The sequence below is a fragment of the Triticum aestivum genome, chromosome 4B (assembly GCF_018294505.1).
Source record: "Triticum aestivum cultivar Chinese Spring chromosome 4B, IWGSC CS RefSeq v2.1, whole genome shotgun sequence".
Lineage (NCBI taxonomy): Eukaryota > Viridiplantae > Streptophyta > Magnoliopsida > Poales > Poaceae > Triticum > Triticum aestivum.
In genome coordinates, this window is record NC_057804.1 from 476,075,131 (window position 1) to 476,086,120 (window position 10,990).

Below are 10,990 nucleotides of genomic sequence, written 5' to 3' on the forward strand. Positions count from 1 at the left end.
CATAGCACAAAGCCTGGAATGAAAAAGAAAGTTCCTGCCAAGAGGACACCAATGCCCAAGGTCAGAAGGTCCACTCAAGTGCCAAATCAGACTGAACCCAAAGAGGCACCTGCAAAGAAAGTCACAACTTCCAAATCTCAGAAAGTTCCCACTGGAGAGACAATGAAGTTTACAATTGAATCATAGGATGAAGGTGCTCAGGACAAGAAGAAGAAGAGAGCAAGAACCACAACTGCCCAGGTTCTTGGAAAGCCCTCAATGAGAAGAAATTCTGAAGAAGAGGAAGAGGTTGCTGCACCAGCACCTAAGGCACCCAAGCTTATGGGTGATGCAATCAGATCAGAGGCTGCAACATCTAAGCCCAAGGAAGCACCCAAAGCTGCCTCCAAGGCCAAGCAAGTACCAAAGAGGAATACTAGGAGTATTCCAGCTGCTGAGAAGAACAAGGCCCCAGTGCCAAATGTTGCTGAAGAAGAAGATGAAGAAGGTCAAGTCCTAAGGAAGCTCAAGCCCAAGATACCAGAGCACAATGATGCCCATCCTATGGCTGAGGACATGAACATCAGAAGAGACTCAGGGCTGAGGCTATGGAGGATGGAAGATCCATATGCCACAAGGAGAAGAACTGTTGTTGACTACAGGTTCCATACAAAGGAACAACATGACTTTTATGAGACAATGTTGTTGGACAAGAAGCCCATAGCTTGTGATATGAGATGGGTCGACTAGACCTACATCAAGGAAAATGAAGAGAACTATCCTGGAGTGCAAGACAGTTTTGTTGCTTGTAGAGTTGCAGATTTTGTTGGGCAAAAACTCACCAACTGGAATGATGAACTTATCATGCAATTCTACTCCACAGCACATTTTTACCCAGATGGAAGAATTGTTTGGATGTCTGAAGGTACAAGGTACCAATCCACTGTTGAAGAATGGGCAAGTCTGATAAATGCCCCTAAGGAAAATGAGGATGACCTGGATATCTATGCAAAGAAGAAGATGGATCACAATTCCATGGCTCACATGTACAAGGAGATCCCAGACAAGGCAGTTGAGACTCACAAGTTTGGATCAGTCCACTTTCTGCTATCAGGGCTGCCCACTATCAATTGGATTCTAAGGCACACTCTGTTGCCCAAGTCTGGTGACCATAACATGATCATAGGGCATGCCATCAACATGTTGCATGTGTTTGATGTGCCACAAAAGTTCAAAGTCATGAGCCTTATGATTGAAACCATTAAGAGGACTGCAGCAGATCAGAAGAGGAGTTGTGGATATGCACCTCAGATTCAGGAATTGATCAACTCAAAGATGGGCACAGGGAAATATCAATTGGATAAGGAACATTTTCCACTTTATCCAGACTTTGAGGACAATGAGGTTGTCATGAATGAGAATGGCCCATCATCAGTTCAAGCTCAAGAGAAGAAGGAGAAGGCAAATAAGGAGAAGGCTGCCAAGATGCCAACTCAAGAGAAGGCATCTGAATATTTCTTGAAGAACAAGCAGGAGAAGCTTGGTTACTTGGTAGCATCTACACTGAGGATTGAGAAGGGACTGGCCACCCTCACTCAGAATCAGGAGAGCCTGGAGAGAATCATGGAACTCAAATTACATGACCTTGATGTCAAAGTAACTGAGATTCAGTCAGTTGTAGAGCAGCTGCAGGATGATATGCAGGAGAGGCATGGCAAGACTACAACAAATGTGTTTGCCAGAGTGCCTAGAGCCCAGAGGTCAGTTGCAGTGCCTGTGACAGACACTAGAGCAACATCTTCAGCACCAGCTACTGCCCCTTCAGCTCTAGTGCAACCAGCTCCAGCATCAACTCCAGCACCCTCTACTTCAACTAAAGCCTTCATCCTTGGAGTTATCCGGACACCACCACCTGAAGATCAAGCCCGAGAGTCGATCTAGCACTATGCATTTTCTATGAACTTTTTGGTAACTTGTTGCCAAAGGGGGAGAAAAATGTATAGATCATAGGCTTTGAGAGAGAGAGAGTGTTGCTTTTGTTCTCTCTTGCTTTATTTGGTGGTTAAACTTGTTTGCTTTTTATTGCTTGAGATACTATGCTTGTGAGACATTGATGATCATGTGTTTGATCATAAGCTACACTTATGCATGTTTGATGATATTATCCTATCTATCTTATGTGATCATTCACTTTGCTTGGTGATGAGTGCATGTATTCAATGTTTATTATTTTGAGCGCTCCACCAAGATGTATGTGACATGGAAGAGTAACCCATGAGCCTAATTCATTGTGCATTTGCAGTCCAAAGCAAATCTTAAACTACGCACAAATTTAGGGGGAGCTCTTGCTTATCACATACTTCTCAAAGCGACGATGTTATTCAATCTTATTATCATTTGTCGAAGCTTTGATCTATATGCTGTCATCAATTACCAAAAAGGGGGAGATTGAAAGTGCAACAATCCCTATGTGGTTTTGGTAATTTATAACAACATATAGCTCATTGAGCTAATGCTATTCCAAGACTATTATTTCAGGAAAGCTCAATGAATGGCATGGCATGGATGATGAAAGTGGATACCTCAAAATACTAAGGACAAAGGATTGACTCAAGCTCAAAAGCTCAAGGCTCTTCATTTTATATTTTAGTGATCCAAGATCACATTGAGTCTATAGGAAAAGCCAATACTATCAAGGAGGGATGAGGTGTTGCTTAATGAGCCTCTTGCTTCATGTGCTTTGTGATATGCTCCAAAACCCTCACCTACTTACTCACATCCACAAATGACTTAAACCCAAAGCCAAAATCAGTCACACCGATTCTTCCTATCCGACGCCACCAATTCCAAAAGTCATAGCCACTGCCACAAACCCTAAGCAAATCGGTCTTACCGATAGGGATCTCGGTCTCACCGAGATGGGATTGTAATATCTTTGTTTCCCTTCGTAATGTTTCGGTCTAACCGAAGTGAGCGATCGGTCCCACCGAGATTGCAATGTAAACTCTCTGTTTCCCTTTTGTAACATTTTGGTCTCACTAAAAAGAGCAAATCGGTCCCACCGAGTTTACCTAACCAACTCTCTGGAAAGCTTATTACCAAATCGGTCTCACCGAGTTTGTGTAATCGGTCTCACCGAGATTACGTTATGCCCTAACCCTAACCGAATCGGTATCACCGAGATGCATGTCAGTCCCACCGAAAATCACTAATGGTCACTAAGTTTACTAAATCGGTCCGACCGAGTCTGTTGAATCGGTCCCACCGAGTTTGGTAAATTGTGTGTAACGGTTAGATTTTGTGTGGAGGCTATATATACCCCTCCACCTCCTCTTCATTCGTGGAGGGAGCCATCAGAACGAACCTACACTTCCAACTTACCATTTCTGAGAGAGAACCACCTACTCATGTGTTGAGGCCAAGATATTCCATTCCTACCATATGAATCTTGATCTCTAGCCTTCCCCAAGTTGCTTTCCACTCAAATCTTCTTTCCACCAGATCCAAAACCTATGAGAGAGAATTGAGTGTTGGGGAGACTATCATTTGAAGCACAAGAGCAAGGAGTTCATCATCAACGCACCATTTGTTACTTCTTGGAGAGTGGTGTCTCCTAGATTGGCTAGGTGTCACTTGGGAGCCTTCGACAAGACTGTGGAGTTGAACCAAGGAGTTTGTAAGGGCAAGGAGATCGCCTACTTCGTGAAGATCTACCGCTAGTGAGGCAAGTCCTTCATGGGCGACGACCATGGTGGGATAGACAAGGTTGCTACTTCGTGGACCCTTTGTGGGTGGAGCCCTCCGTGGACTCGCGCAGCTGTTACCCTTCGTGGGTTGAATTCTCCATCAACGTGGATGTACGATAGCACCACCTATCGGAACCACGCCAAAAACATCTGTGTCTCCAATTGCGTTTGAATCCTCCAAACCCTTCCCTTTACTTTCTTGCAAGTTGCATGCTTTAATTTTCGCTGCCTATATACTCTTTGCATGCTTGCTTGAATAGTGTGATGATTGCTTGACTTGTCCTAAAGTAGCTAAAATCTGCCAAACTCTAAAATTGGAAAAAGGTTAAGTTTTTAATTGGTCAAGTTGTCTAATCACTCCCCTCTAGACATACTTCAAGGTCCTACAGTCCAGCACCGCGCTGAGCAGGACCAGCCGCTCGGCAGGGGAGAGGAGCCGAGCCCGCCAGCCCGATAGGTACTTGTCCACCTTCGCAAGCATGGGGAGGAAGTCGGCGAAGGTGAGCTTTTCCCACGATAACGGGAGTCCGAGATAGGCCAGTGGGAACCCCTGGACGGCGCAACCAAGAGCGCCAACGGTCTCCCCCAACACCTCGGCAGACATGTGCATGGGGACAAGTGTGCTCTTGGAGAAGTTTATGTCCAGCCCCGTCGCCGCCGCGAAGTCGTCAAGGATGCGGCGAAGGCGGGCAGCCGCACCGCGCTCCGCCCTGAGGATGACCAGCGTGTCGTCGGCGTACTGAAGCACCAGGGGGGGCCTCCACTAGCGCACCGCGAGAATTTGCCGGAGCGCCCCCAGTCGACCGAGTCGAACGCCTTGGCAAAGACGAGCTTGAAGACGAGGGCGGGGGCGCTACGCCTGTGGCAACACTGGATCATCTCGGCGGCGTACACGAAATTTTTGAAGATGCTTCTCCCCGCCAAGAACCCGGACCGGTCGACGTCGATGATGCCCCCGATCTGCTGCCGCAACCTCGAGGTGAGGCCGCGGCACAGGATCTTGACATCCCCGTTTTGAAGGGAGACGGGCCGGAAGGCGCCAGGCGTGGGCACACCCACCCCCTTGGGCAGGAGTGCGATGTACGCCCGGTTAATGGCGTCGAGGTTCGCGGTCCCGGCGTGGACCGCGTCGAAGAGGCGCTGCAGGTCCCCGGAGACGGTATCCCAGGCAGCCTGGTAGAACGCGGGACTGAGGTCGTCGCGTCTTTGATCTCGTCGGGCAAGAACGGAGCAACCAGGGCAGTTGCGTCGACCTGCGCGGCGTCGCGGTACAAGCCGGCCAGATCAAACCACCAGACGGAGGGACGCGCCCTGCCCAGCAGCTCGGAGTAGAAGGAAAGCAGCGCCGCCGCCTTCCCCGCGTGGTCGAGCACCGTTTCCCCGCCCACGTCCTGGGCACGGATCATGTTGGCTCGGCGGCGATGGGAGGCGCTCGCGTGGAAGAAACCGGTGTTCTCGTCCCCCTCGCAGACCGCCCTGCACTTCCCACGCGGCTTCCTGTTGGGCTCAAGCCGACCCATATGAAAAAACGGACGCGGCCGTTCGCCTGGCCGACGCAAACAGACAAAAAAGGACAAATACCATGTCTTTTTGGTCCGCGCGTTGGAGTTGCTCTAATACAGTCAGTCTATATGCAGACACAAACCCAAATGATAGTTTTTTTTTTGCCTATTTCTTCACCGTCAGACAAATGTGCAGTCAGCTGGGACCAATATGCAAAGTGTGAAAAACGACGCGGACAACCAAAGACATCCGTAAAGATCAAGAAAATGGGCAGACAAATGTGGAAGCCCGACGATAGATTTGATGCCCACGGTCCGCCGCGCTGCTCCGCCGACCCGCCCGTGCACGGCAGCGGAAAACAGAAAACATGTTGACTACCGTCTGCTGTCGGCGACGCGGTGAACGGAAAACCGACGTAGTAGTAGTACTACCGTCGATCGTCGCTCCGAAGTGTGCAACGGCAGGACCGCCAGGTGCCGACAAGCTGCACACACGTGAAACTCTGGAGCGCGCCAGTCCGTGTTCGCCTTCCCAAAGCCATAAGTATTCTTTTGCTGCTGGCACCTCCGTGGCCGGTGAGCTGTTCCCCCGGCCATCCCCACGGTGTCTACGCGTCCTCCTCCCTTGCCTTCCGGTTGCTTTCTTCCAAAGTCTTCTCGTCTATCGGGGAACCCGGATCCCCCTTTGCCACCGCCATCTCTGTGCCCACCGGTGTGCCGCCGCGGACGCACGGCCGTCCCGTCTCTCACACGCTGCCGACCAGCTCCACGTCGCCGTCACGGGCGCAGCAAATCCCCGCGCACCTGGGCGCCACCGCGAATGAACCGTCGCCCTCGCCGGTTCCACCCCTCGCGTATTAAAATCCCCTGCGCCCGTTTCATCCTCCCCACCTCGTTGGCTCGTTCCCCTCTCTCTCGATCCGGCGAACTGTGTGTGACACGACGCAGCAGCCCACCAGCGAACCCGCCATGGCCTCCGCCTCCAAGCAGCAGAGCATGTACCCGGAGGTACCCCAGTCCCACCCCGACCACAACACCGCCTTCCAGTACAACCCCGCCGCCAGCACCGCCACCGGCGCAGGCGAATCGCTCTACCCCACCATGGACCCCCACGAGATGGCCGAGAACCTCTTCCCGGCCGACGCGGCCGAGGACGCCGCCCCAGCCCCGCCCACGGTGGAGGAGGCCCTCGTCGACGTGCCGGGCGCGCAGCTCCACCTCGTCGACCCCGACCGCAGCCTCGACCTCGGCGCCGGCACGCTCTCCGTCGTGCGCCTCCGCCAGGGAGACCACTGCGTCGCCGTCCTCGCGCGCCTCACCCCGGACAAGTCCAACCAGCGGCGCGGGTTTTTCAGCTTCCTCAGCAGCGGCCGCTCCACCGACGCGCAGGAGCCCGTGCAGTGGCCGCTCGCCAGCGACGTCGCTGTCGTCAAGCTCGACGCCGGCCACTACTTCTTCTCGCTCCACGTCCGCACAGCGACCACCCTGACGACAAGGAGGACGACGTGGCGGAGACGGACGCGGACCGGGAGGCGGCGCTGAGCTACGGGCTCACGGTCGCCGGGAAAGGGCAGGAGCAGGTGCTGGAGGAGCTGGACAGGGTCCTGAAGGAGTACACAACCTTCTCCGTCAAGCAGGTCGACGAGGAGGCGGGCGGCAAGTCGGAGGTAATGGACACTAGGGCGGTGTCGGAGATCACGCCGGAGGAGGCTGCCGGGGACAAGAAGGAGGAGATTGAGGAGCAGTCCGCGGCGTTCTGGACGACAATCGCGCCGAACGTGGACGACTACAGCTCGTCGGTGGCGAGGCTTATCGCCAAGGGCTCGGGGCAGCTGGTAAGGGGCATCATCTGGTGCGGCGACATCACAGCCTCGGGCCTCAAATGCGGGGAGGCGGTGTTGAAGAAGGGTGCGGGGGCCAACGGCAAGCCTACGCAGGTGAAGCCGAGCTCCCTCAAGAGGATGAAGAGGTATGGATGAAGAAACTTACTCTACTTCTTTATTGGCCTACCGTTTATCTCTATGTTGCAGAGCAGCTCACACTGGAGTAGCTTAGATGCACTTTCTTAATCTGGCATTTGATGAACTAAATGATACACTAAATTTACATTTCTAATGCTCCTGTTAAGCTGCAGCATTGGATGATCTAAAATTTAATGAATGAGATGATTCACCTTTTGCCATTACTTGCATCGTCTAAGATCAGGATTTGGATAATCAGTTATAGCTTCGTTACCTGTCATGTCCAGAATAGTCAGGGTTCTTACTAGTCCTTCAATGCATTGCACTTGATGAACAGAAAATACTCCTATTGATTATGCGGTTACAATGTTTTAATAGTAAGATTATGAAGTTATATTACAGTAGCTCTATTCAACAGAGCAGGGTCTTTTGTTTGTCAGTTATGCAGTAGGGTCTTCTGCATGTTCTCTTCCGTTGTCTAAAAAAAGACATGGACAAGACAAACCCTTTTTTGGTTGTGCAAACAAAATGTCTCACCCAGATGTAACCCCCATTAAGACGACGACACATCTTTATTATGAAAAATTGACCATGAACTTAGCCAATGCCACCAGTGTCCATTAATTTTTCCTATGCTTGAAGACACCTGGCATATCTTGATAACGACCAGTGATATTTTTGCCATGCCGACATGTGTGCATTATGATGAATTTTTGCCATGCCTACATGTGTGCATTATGATGCTAAATTTAAAGATATCATTAAAGAGGCTTAGAGTGAGATGTTTTCAACTTGATCCGGATCCTTACCAAAGCATGCCTGGGCTGAAGTGGCAAGCTACTCAGTATACTAGCACTATATCTTAATGGAAATATGCATAGCAGTATAGGTAGAAGTTATTTTGTTTTGACTTTTGACAGTATGGGCCGCTATCCTAATCTCATTCTGAGATAGTTTTATTTCCCTTTAGGTTGTTTATTGACTATTGTTATCATGTTTATAGAAATATTTACAGTTTTGCCAAACCACATTTAGATGTGCCCTACGTATTGTACATCCAAGTCCTATGTCATTGATTTTACGCGGACATTCGTGCGAGTATTGTCTTTCTGTTTGATTGAGGCACTTAGATGTGCAATAAATAGGGTATATCTAGATGTGCTCTATATTTAAGGTAATCAATTTTATGCGGTCCTCCAGTCGATTCGATGCAGTTGGCTTATGCATTTCTCTTTTGTCTTCTGCAGGGCCAGAAGGGTCACTAAAATGTCGAACAAGGTAGCAAACTCAATTCTCTCAGGTGTTCTCAAGGTCTCGGGATTTGTTACCAGCACTGTAGTCAACTCCAAACCTGCACAGAAGTTCTTCAAGTTAATGCCTGGCGAAGTTATTCTTGCTTCGCTGGACGGATTTGGTAAGCGTTTGCCACTAGCTGTGCATGTTACATTTGCTTGGCAAAATATGAATTTTACCCGCTTTTATCTGTATTCTTATGAAATGGTTGAATATAAAGGCAGCTAGTAGAATGCTAGGTATTCTGTTGTTTCTGAACTTTTAAGTTAGAAGTCTACGTGGTCCGTGATTCTGTTCCGAATAAAAATTGAATTTGTTGATCTAAATATGCATCGGATTAATGGTCACATCACCAAAGTACCAGATAGGATGAAATCATATTATGATTTGGATTTTATTATGCTCTACATTGGGCCTCCCAAGCAAATCCCAGGTATTTAGTGTACTATTGTAGAGTACACTTGGTTAAGATGCCTTAACTGAAGTCTAAACCAGTTATAAGAGCTGCTAATATGTGGTCAGAATTCTGCTTGTATAAGTTCAAGAGCCCAAAACAGTGGTTTGCCGGCTGGCTTGCACGAATACTATATTGGATGCAAGGGCCCTGATGTTGGCTGCAATAAGATTTTATAGCATGCCACCTCTTTAGATTTGATATGTGCAAACCGTTACTGCATCACATATTATTATTTGTTGACTCTTTACTTACTCGATGGTTCAGGTAAAGTATGGGATGCTGTTGAGGTATCTGGCAAGAACGTGATGAAAACATCATCAGTTGTCACAACTTCAGTTGTAACGCACAGGTAATGCACATACACTGTATTACATCTATGCTTCATTCAGAATTTCAAATGTTCTTGGTTCAGCAACCAGTCATAAGCAAGATCTTTTGCGCAGTAGTAATTGTTGGATGCCGCCGGTCGACAGGATCGTTGATAATTGTCTTGTCATTTTTGCAGGTACGGTGATCAAGCAGGAGAGATAACACAGGACTACCTCCACGCCACCGGAAACGCTCTTGGGGTCGCGTGGGCCGTCTTCAAGATTCGGAAAGCGCTCGACCCAAAGGGACACATCAAGAAGTTGTCCCTCGCGAGCTCGGCGGCGCACGCTGTGGCCAAGCAATCGATAAGCCTGCAAAAGAAGAAGTAAGCCGTCGTCGTGCACTGGTCGATGATGGCTCCACTGTATATTATGTTCTTGTCGAGTTTCTTTGTGTGGGCTAAGGTGGTTCCACTGTGCTGTGTAATGGTGATGTACGTTCCTTGAGCTGAATAGCTAGCAGATTTAGTTGGGTGTTGCACTGCCGCTTGTGGGTTGTGTAGTTCTGCGTACTGTGATGTGTATGTGAACATGCAACATAGACCTATTTCGTGAGTTCTTTTGTGGGATCGTGTCGAGAGAGTGAGGCCACCGGTTTCTGTTGTTCTGCCGTGGTGCGGGAATGTATAGGGAAGGGAAGACATACATTTTTCCTTCTTTTGGAAAAGACATTTTCCCAAAGTATATATACAAAGCAAATGAGCAACACCCGGCTCTGCATATTTAAGATACACAGTCACAAGCCTTGAAAAACAAAAATAACAATGTATCATCAGCAAAGAGGAGGAGGTGTGAAATGCCAGGAGCTCTCCATCTGTAATTCCTTTATCGATGAGAGTAGACAAACCGTCAAGAACAAAAATAAATAAATACAAACGTCAAGAACAGAAATAAATAAATGCAAAAAGAAATAAATACGGGGACAAAGGATCACCTTACCGAAGACCTCTCGTCAGTGCAAAAGAATTCTAGATGGCTCCATTAAATTTTAAGGAGCATCTCATAGTGGTTACATGAGACATTATCCGATCAACCCATCGATGAGCAAAGTCAAGCTTTTGCATCATTTGCTTAAGGTAATTCCAGTCTATCCGATTATATGCCTTTGAAAAACTAAGCTTGTATGCACAACAACTTGTTGTAGGATCTTTTTCTTGTTTGATATGGTGGATGCATTCAAAAGCTATCAAGGCATTGTGTGTGATCATTCGCCCCGGAATAAAAGCACTTTACTCCCGAGAAATTATTGCATTAAGCATAGGCCTGAGCCTATTCACCAAGCATATAGAAACCACTTTATAAATAACATTACAAAGGCTTATAGAACGAAAATCAGTGACTTTAACCGGGTTGTCTTTTTTTTGAATCAACACTATGGTGGTATCGTTAACTCCAATAGGCATAATACTTGTCCGAAAGAATTCCTTAACCCCTGCAGTGATCTCTTCTCTGATAGTAGCCCAATTATGCTAAAAGAAATGAGCAGGAAATCCATCCGGTCCCCGAGCCTTCAAAGGTCCAATCTGAAACAAAGCATCCTCGATTTCCTTATAGAAAAATCTGCACACAAGGTATCATTTTCTTCAGCACTAATAATTGGATAAATGAGATCAATGATGTGGGACACATCCACATTTGGGTCAGCAACGAACAAAGATTCAAAATATGAGGTGGCTGCAACACC

The 10,990-nt window shown here is 48.2% G+C and overlaps 1 pseudogene; it reads left to right on the top strand.

Moving 5' to 3' along the window:
* The first annotated feature begins 5,924 nt into the window (after positions 1-5,924).
* On the top strand, positions 5,925-9,870 carry LOC123092806 (protein EARLY-RESPONSIVE TO DEHYDRATION 7, chloroplastic-like; annotated as a pseudogene).
* The last annotated feature ends 1,120 nt before the right edge of the window (positions 9,871-10,990 follow it).